Source organism: Pongo abelii, chromosome 19 (genome assembly GCF_028885655.2).
Source record: "Pongo abelii isolate AG06213 chromosome 19, NHGRI_mPonAbe1-v2.0_pri, whole genome shotgun sequence".
In the NCBI taxonomy this organism is placed as follows: Eukaryota; Metazoa; Chordata; class Mammalia; order Primates; family Hominidae; genus Pongo; species Pongo abelii.
The window spans coordinates 49,470,032-49,479,619 of record NC_072004.2 but is presented as its reverse complement, the minus strand read 5'-3'; the positions used below and the strand labels follow the sequence as shown (position 1 = coordinate 49,479,619).

General features: G+C 40.7%; 1 pseudogene; it reads left to right on the top strand.

Annotated features, from left to right (window-relative positions):
- LOC100441258 (adenylosuccinate synthetase isozyme 2-like) lies at nucleotides 1–9,177 on the top strand (annotated as a pseudogene).
- Nucleotides 9,178–9,588: the final 411 nt, after the last annotated feature.

Below are 9,588 nucleotides of genomic sequence, written 5' to 3'. Positions count from 1 at the left end.
ATGTCTGGTGCAGGGGTAAATTCGTCTCTGATGGTAAGCTGGATCGATGTCATCTGAGGCAGCATAATCTCCAGCAGTGAGTGCCTATCCAGGAAAATGTCATTTAAGATATGGGTCTTGAGTATTTCTTTTAAGTAAATACAGACTCAGGTTGATGTGGGTCTTAGCATTTGCCATGATTGATTAAAACAATGGCTTGTATGGAGGGTTGGTGCCTCCAGATGGTAAAACAACAAAAACACCCATACCAGTAGTAAGATCAGCAGGCTGAGCATGGCAGCTCATGCCTGTAATCCCAGCACTTTGGGAGGCCAAGGCAGGTGGATTGCTTGAGCTCAGGCGTTCAAGACGAGCCTGGGCAACATGGTAAAACCCTGTCTCTACAAAAAACATAAAAAATTAGCTGGGTATGGTGGTGTGTGCCTGTGGTCGCAGCTACTCGGGAGGCTGAGGTGAGAGGATTGCCTGAACCCAGGAAGTAGAGTGGGGAGTGAATCGTGATCACGCCACTGCACTCCAGCCTGGGTAACAGAGTGACACCTTGTCTCAGACCAAAACAAAAAGCAAAAACAAACAAACAAAACAAAAAAGATAAACAGAAAACAGAATGGTGTGCAGCTGCATTTGACAGAGTTTTGGTTTTTGCTGGCTTTCTTGCTTCATGGTTGAAGTTTAGGCTTAAACGGGTCCCATATCAGATAAGCAGCTGCCTAGCCCATTGGACAATCACTATTAATTGGTCCCCAGAGAATATACACACCTGCTGTGGCCTCCTGATGGGAGGGGTTTGATATTGAAAATCTATAAAAATAGGTTAAGGCCTGGGGAAAGATAAAGACTCATTGAGAGGTCCATTTGTTGGACTGGAACTTTAAAAGAAGTTGTTTGGGGAGACTCTTATGTCTCTCAGTTAAACTGGCTATTTGGGACCTATTAGGGTCATGAAAGTTTTATTGAATGCCTGTTTCGGGAGTCCATTCAGTGTGTATTTTGCAATGTGAAATTTGTGTCTTGGTTATTACCTTGGTAATTGTAAGGCCTCATATGGTGGCCTTAATATACATAGACACATAATTTGGGGTATCTAAGAGGAAAGAGGTTTTTAGTGTTCCTTAATCTGAAAGGGACAATTCATTAGGCAATGGCTCAATTGTTCATAAGGAATGTGGAGATGGGGCCATTTGTTGGCCAGGGCATCCAGCATTCAGTAATATTCCACCTAGCTCCATCACGTATGGTGGTTGGCAGTGCCATTCATATAGTCCGTGAACTTCTATTGCTGTTCACTCAGTCAATCCAAAGGAGCTTTCCAGGTAACCAAGGGGTCTGGGGGAGAGGTGACCTCCTCCAGCACTATGGCATCTGGCAAGGGACCAAAGACTGGGGACGTCACTCCCTTCTGTGTGTGAATATGCTAGAGAGCCCAGGACTTGGTAGCCTTCTTGGGACAGGTTAGAGACAAACCTGGGCCCTCTGAGAGGCTGAGCTTGCAGGGTGCTGTTTCTATGACCGAAAGCATAACAGGTAGCCAGGTATGGAGGGTCACAGACTCAGAATCTGTGAGAGCCTCTATGTCCAGGAGAGCCCAGTATGGAGCCAGTCATTTGTGGTTTTAATGGCATATAGCATGAGGCTGAGAGCCCTCAGGCAATTCGTAGCCATCACAGGTGGTCTAGACTTTAGGAGGCATGAGTAGAGCTTGTTAAAGTCTCTTTAGTAAAGGAATCAATGCAGGCACCAATGGGTCTGTCTGTTGGTATTAATTTGGATAGCTTTTAGAGCCTTTTTGTTTGAGGGTGCCACATTTAAAGTGGGTTCATTTGTAAGTTACAGCATCAATGAGATTAAGTAAAATTTGTAAGTGAAGAATATTTTTCCATGAAAACCCAAAAAGGATGAAAAGATGTTGGACTTTTATATCCATATGAGTAGATTAAATGACATCTCCTTGGAGGAGGTTATTAATGTAATATCATATCTGTGCTCCCAGAGGAAGGTGAATGCAGTTAAGATCTTGTCTGTCCCTGTCTCTTTAAAAAGAAGGCCATCTGAAAAGGCTATATACTGTATGATTCCAACTACATGACATTCTGTAAAAGGCAAGATAATGGAGAGAGTAAAATGATCAGTGGTTTCCAAGGATTAAGGGAGTGGGAGGAATTAATAGTTGAACCACAGAGGATTCTTAAGGCAATGAAAATCCTGTATTTGATACTATATAGTGGATATATGTCATTGTACATTTGTCTGAACCCATAAAATGTACAAGAAGAATGAACGCTAATGTAAAAGTCCCAATGGATTTTGACTGATTATGATGTTTAATTTAGATTAATCAATTGTAACAAATGTACCACACTAATGGGAGATGTTGTTAATGGGTGAGGCTATGCATAAGTGTGGTCAGTGGGTATATGGAAAATCTTTGTACTTTCCGCTCAATTTGCTGTGAATCTGCTGTAGAAAAATTAAGTATTAAAAAAGACCTTGTCTGTGAGATGTGTGCATGATGGCAAAATTGTGAAGGTACTGAAGTGTAGCCTGCAAGAGGTATATTGCGTCTCTTCAGCAATGGAGGCAAACTACAGTGGAGTCTGTTGAAACAGGCATGGAATTGAACCTATTGAACATATTAGCCAAGTCTGTAAGAACAGGGTATCTAGCAGTTATTGATTGGATAGAGTTAGTAATGTTAATCATATTAGATACTGGGTATGAGGCCCTAGTCGATAAGACCAGAACATTAACGTTGTAGTCCTCCACCGTGAGGTGCCTGCTGCTTATTATTTTCCAGGTTTAAGAACAGGCAACACTGGGCTGTTAAATGGACAAGCAGCAGGGAATAATTATCCCCTTTATCCCTTTTATGTTATATAAATGAGGTTTTATGCAACAACTTTCAATCCTTCAAGGGACTATTTTAACTTACATTGAACCATATTAACTATTTTAACGGGATTTACATGATCCTATTTTATCAAGCCAATTTTTGAGTGCCAAAAATTTAATTTTAATTTGTTATTTATTGTGACATGGAGTCTATGTTCAATATGAGATACTTTAAAGCACTGAGTACAACAACTATGAGCAATTCAATCAAGATATATAAAATAAGGCATAGCTATTTTTAAAAACCTATTTAGCTACCTTTTAAATTTATATGGGGTACAATGTTTAAATTTGTTGGAACCTCAGGCATAAGTATAATTTGAGTATTTATTAAGTCCATGAGGTTTCTCAATTGGTGCATTTTGGCAAATGTTAAAGTTAATTTAGAGCTTTCAGTTCTGGCCAGGCGTGGTGGCTCACGCCTGTAATCCCAGCACTTTGGGAGGCCGAGACAGGTGGATCACTTGAGGCCAAGAGTTCGAGACCAGCCTGGCCAACATATAGTGAAACCTTGTCTCTACTAAAAAATACAAAAATTAGCTGGATGTGGTGGTGCTCTCCTGTAGTCCCAGCTACTTGGGAAGCTGAGGCAGGAGAATCACTTGAACCCAGGAGGCGGAGGTTGCAGTGAGCCGAGATTGCACCACTGCACTCCAGCCTGGGTGACAGAGCAACACTCTATCTGTAAAAAAACAAAAAAACACAAAAACAAAAAACAAACAAAAAAAAAACAAACAAAAAACCTTACAGTTCTAAACCCAATCATAACCTTATCTATCTGTTTGTTATATAAATTCTTTGGTATATAAATTTTGGGTTCCCAATTGGGTGAAATTATGGATGTTTGTTTTAATTTAGATATATGTTTGATATCTATATCTATGTACATGTACAATCTATTCGTTATGTCTATATTAACCTAAATGCTCATCAATGACAGATTAGATAAAGAAAATGTGGTACATATACACCATGGACTACCATGCAGCCATAAAAAAGAACAAGATCACATATTTTGCAGGAACATGGATGGAACTGGAGGCCATTACCCTTAGCAAACTAACTCAGGAACAGAAAACCAAGTCCGGCATCTTCTCACTGATAAGTGGGAGCTAAATGAAAGAACTTATGAACTCAAAGAAGGAAACAACAGACACTGGGGCCTATTTGAGGGGGGGAGGGTGGGAGGAGCGGGAAGAGCAGAAAAGTTAACTATTGGGTACGGGCTTAATACCTGGGTGATGAAATAATATGTATAACAAAACCCCATGACACATGTTTACCTGTGTAATGAGCTTTCACATGTGCCTCCAAACCTAAAATAAAAATTAACAAAAATTATATCTATATATAATTCAGTTGGTTATTTTTTTTCTCTCCCTGTGGTATAGTTTGGATGTTTGGTCCCCTCCAAACCTCATGTTGAAATTTGATCCTCAGTGTTGGAGAGGGAGCCCAATGGAAGGTGTTTGGGTCATGGGGGAGGATGTCTCATGAATAGATTAATGCCCTTTCTTGGGGGTGAGTGAGTTCTGACTTTATTAGTTCCCATAAGAGCTGGTTGTTAAAAAGACCCTGGCACCTCTCCCTACTCTTGTTTCCTTTCTTGCCTTGTGATCTGTGCACACACTGGCTTCTCTTTGCCTCCTGCCATGAGTGCAAGCAGCCTGAGGACATAACCGGATGCAGATGCCCAATCTTGAACTTTCCTAGACATCAGAATTGTGAGCCAAATGCATCCTTTTTCTTTATAAATTACACAGCCTCAGGAATTCCTTATAACACAAAATAGACTAAGGCACCCTGAATTCAGGTTTTTTTTTTCTATTCCTCTCCCTCATGCTGTTACAAGAAAAACTGGGACTGCAACATACTCCCAAACTGAGAAGGAGCCAAGAAACCAAAGAATGGCTCAGACAAATCTAGGTTTGTGAGTAGATGAATTTATCAGGACTTACATACAAGGTATTTCTGATGGCAGCAGGATAGCTCCAGAGATCTGCCCCATCACCCAGCCCTAAGCTTCTTTTAAGCGAATATTCTGGCTCTTTGCCTACTGTTTGCAATGAGACTGTTTTCCTTGGTATGTTCCCAGACACATTCTGGGATGCTTGGGTTGTCAGGGACACCTGCTCCTCAGGTAGACATCATGGCCTTTGCTCAGTGCTCAGCCTTCAGGGTGCAAGCAGCAGATATAAACCCTTAAGTAACCTGGTCGGGGATCTGTCACACTACACCCCCCAGTTTTAGGCTGTTTTAATTTCTATCTCCGACTGATAAGAGGAAAGAATGGAGGAGAAAGGGACACAGTGCTTCTTGGCAGTAGCCTTTCCCTGGACAAGCCCCAGCAGTCCCCTTTCTCCCACTTTTTCATTAAACAAAATATTTTAGAGTGGCTTGTATCTCTAGGCTAAAATTTTCCTTCTCTCTTTCACTTCTTTTGGTCTCTTTGTCCCAATCATTTTTTTCCTCTTTTGTTCTCTTGGATATTTAACCTGATAACTGAGGTAAACACAGATTCAAGGAGCTAAGCAAATCCCAAACAAGATAAACTCAAAGAAAATTGTGACAAGACAAATTTTAATTAAATTTCTGAAAACTAAGGGCATAAAATATATTTAAAGCAGCCAGTGAAAACACCTTCTTTATAGAGAATAACAATTTGTATGACAGTGGAATCATGGAGAACAGAAGAAAGTGTCTTAACATTTTTCAAGTACTGAATAAAAAGAACTCTCAACTCAGAATCCTATGCACAGAGAATGTATTCTTTAGGAATGAAAGGAAAACCAAGGCATTCTCAGATGAAAGAAAAATAAGAGAATTCATTGCCATCACCAAAAGACCTACTCTAACAGAACAGCTAAAAGAAGTTATCTAAACAGAGAGGCAATGAAAAAAAAAAGGAGTTATGGAACATCAGAAAGGAAGAAAGAACATGGTAAGTAAAAATATGGGTAAATGCAATAGGTTTTCTTTCTCTGCTTGAGTCTTCTAAATTATGTTTGAGAGTTGGAGTAAAAATTATAACATTCTCTGATGTGGTTCTACATGTTTGTAGAGGAAATATTTAATACAATTTTATTATAAACAAAGAACGGTCGTTAAAGAGACATGACTGGAGGTAAAATTTCTATATTTCACTAGAACTAGTAAAATGATGACACCAGTTCACTGTGAAAAATTATGTATACATAATGTAATACCTACAGCAATTACTATAAAAGCTATACAACGAGATACACTAAAAACATAATAGATAACTCAGAATTCTGCCCAATATTCATAACCCATAGGAAGGCAGGGAAAAGAAAAAAATATTAAGAACACAGAGAAGAAATAGAAATCAAAAAATAAAATGGCATACTTAAGCCCAAACATATCAATAATTATATAATATATAAAGGGTCTAAATATACCAATTAAAGAACCATTTGGCAGAGTGGATTAAAAATAATGACCCAGTGTATGCTGTCTATAAGGAACTCACTTCAAATGTATGAAAGTTGAAAATAAAATGATGGAAAAAGACATATCATGTAGGGCTAGGCGTGGTGGCTCACACCTGTAATTCCAGCACTCTGGGAGGCCAAGGTGGTGGATCAATTGAGGCCAAGAGTTCAAGACCAGACTGGCCAACATGGTGAAACCCCATCTTTACTAAAAATACAAAAATTAGGTGGACTTGGTGGTGGGTGCCTGTAATCTCAGCTACTTGGCAGGCTGAGGTGGGAGGATCACTTGAACCTGGGATGCTGAGACTGCAGTGAGCCAAGATTGTGCCACGGCACTCCAGCCTGGGTGACAGAGCAAGGCTTCGTCTAAAAACAAACAACAAAAAAGACATATTATGCAAACAAAGGAGAGCAGGTGCGGCTATACTAATATCAGATAAAGTAAAGAAAATTACCAGAGACACATAGGGACATTATAATAATGATGAAAAGATCAGTTAACCAAGAAGATATGGCCATCTAAATGTATGTATATCAAACAACAGAGCTGCAAAATATGTGACACAAAAAGTGATAGCACTGAAAGGAGAAATAGACTTCACAATTGTAGTTAGGGACGTCATCACCCTTGTACGTCATAGTACAAGTAGACCAAAAAATCTATAAGGCAGATTTGAGAGCAGTCTGCACAACACAGCAAGACTCCATTCTTAAAAAAAAATTTTGGGGGGGCATGTTGGTGCATGCCTGTAGTTCTAGCTACTTGAGAAGCTGAAGTGGGAGGCTTGCTTGAGTCCAGGAAATGAGGTTGCAGTGAACTATGATCATGCCACTGCCCTCCAGCCTCAGTGACAGAGCGAAACCCCGTCTTAAAGAAAATCTGCAAGGGTATAGAAGAACTTAACACCACCAGTCAACATGCTACTCAACAACAGCAAAACATACATTCTTCTCAAATGCCTATGGAACATATATCAAGGCAGACCAGAACCTGAGCCATAAAACAAACCTAAACAAATGTTAAAGAATTGAAATTATGCTCAGAGTGTGTTCTATGACCAAAATGGAACCAAACTACAAATCAATGGCAGAAAGGTAACAGGAAAATTTCCAAACACTTAGAAAGTTAAAACATACTTCTAAGTAATCCATAGGTCAAAGAGGTTGTCTCAGGGTAAATTTTAAAAATGCAGTTGAGTGAAAATGAAAACATATCAAAATTTGTGAGACATAGATAATGAGAGTGAGGAGATTCAGTGATGAGAGTAAAATTTAAGTGCACATATTGGTGTGGTAGGCTAAATTATAGCCTTCTCCGAGTAGCGCGCCAGGCCGCCACTTCCCGCGGGCGGTGCTGCCAAGGCAGGCCTGCGCGGGGCAGTCAGAGTCCCCCCGCCTTGAGCGGGTTGTGGCGGAGAGCGGGGCAGGGATTGGCTGGAGTGTGGCAGCCCGGCGGGGCGGGGGCGGGGGCGGGGCCGGCGGCGGGGGCGGGGCCGGCCTCTGGCTCCCTCTTCTTCCTCCGCAGGTGGCTGGCGGCCGCAGAGCAACTCAGTTCGCTCACCCCTCGCCGGCCGTGTCTCCTTCCGGCTCTCCTCGCGTCACTGGAGCTGCGGCGTTCGCCAAGAACTACCTGGAGGCATCCTCCCTGCCCAGCGGCGATTGCGGCCGCCCCAGGGCGCGGCCCGGAGGAAACCGGGTGACGGTGGTGCTCGGTGTGCAGTGGGGCGACGAAGGCAAAGGGGAGGTGGCGGATCTGCTGGCGTAGGACGCCGTGTGCCGCTGCCAGGGAGGAAATAATGCTGGCCATACAGTTGTTGTGGATTCTGTGGAGTATGATTTTCATCTCTTACCCAGTGAAATAATTATTCCAAATGTTACTGCATTCAATGGAAATGGTGTGGTAATTCATCTACCTGGATTGTTTGAAGAAGCAGAGAAAAATGTTCAAAAAGGAAAAGGACTAGAAGGCTGGGAAAAAAGCTTATTTTATCTGACAGAGCTCATATTGTATTTGATTTTCATCAAGCCGCTGATGGTGTCCAGGAACAACAGAGACAAGAACAAGCATGAAAAAATTTGGGTACAACAAAAAAGGGCACTGGCCCAGTTTATTCTTCCAAAGCTGCTCGGAGTGGACTTAGGATGTGCGATCTTGTTTCTGACCTTGATAGCTTCTCTGAGATGTTTAAAGTTCCAGCTAAACAATACAAATTTATACATCCCACTTTGGAAATAGACATTGAAGGTGAATTACAAAACCTCAAGGAAATTGGAGAATTATTACAAACAAGGGGTAGAGAGTTTGGTGTAACTACTGGAAGGAAAAGAAGATGTGGCTGGTTGGACCTCGTTTTGCTCAAATATGCTCATGTTATCAATGGATTTACTGTGCTGGAAGTTACCAAGTTGAATATTTTGGACGTGTTTATGGAAATCGAAGTTGGAGTTGCTTACAAGTTAGATGCTCAAACCATACCTCATATTCCAGCAAATCAAGAAGTCTTAAAGTTGAAGTTCAATATAAGACTCCGTGAGAATGGAACACAGACATATCAAATGCAAGGGCATTTAAAGAACTACCTGTTAATGCACAAAACTGTGTTTGATTTATTGAAGATGAGCTTCAAATTCCAGTTAAATGGATTGGTGTTGGTAAATCCAGAGTCTATGATTCAACTCTTTGAGTGATTGACAGTAAAGCAAGAAACACTCCTTGAGAGGGAGGGGAAAAGACTTTCTTAAATATTTCGTTTATGACCTGCAAATTCAAGAATAAAGAAATCGAAGTGAGTTTTAGGCCCTACAGTTGTTTCCAGTCTTTTCAGATGGATACCTATTGTGGAGATTAACTTTGGCATATTCCAGTGTCAGCTTTCCTTAGCTGGCATAATTGCCGAATCATTTGTGGCTCCTGCTGCTCTCATGGTGCCACTTTTTGTTTAATGTTTAGTAATAGTATAATTCATGTTTGAAATCTAAAGTAGAATTACTTTTAATGTAGTTTTTCTTCATTATTGTCATTGTGTGTTCTTAAGTTTTACCGCTATTAGATGGTAAGAACAATTAATGCAGTTTTGCACAAATATTTTTACATTCTGATCATTCAATTCTGTCCTTGTAATCTTTGTTGTTAGAAACAAATGATGAAAACATAGGGGTTCTGTAAACTTTTGTAATGCTATGAGTTCTGTTTAAATTGTGGACTCTTTATTTTCTGCTGAGACCATTGCAAAATTTGAAAGTC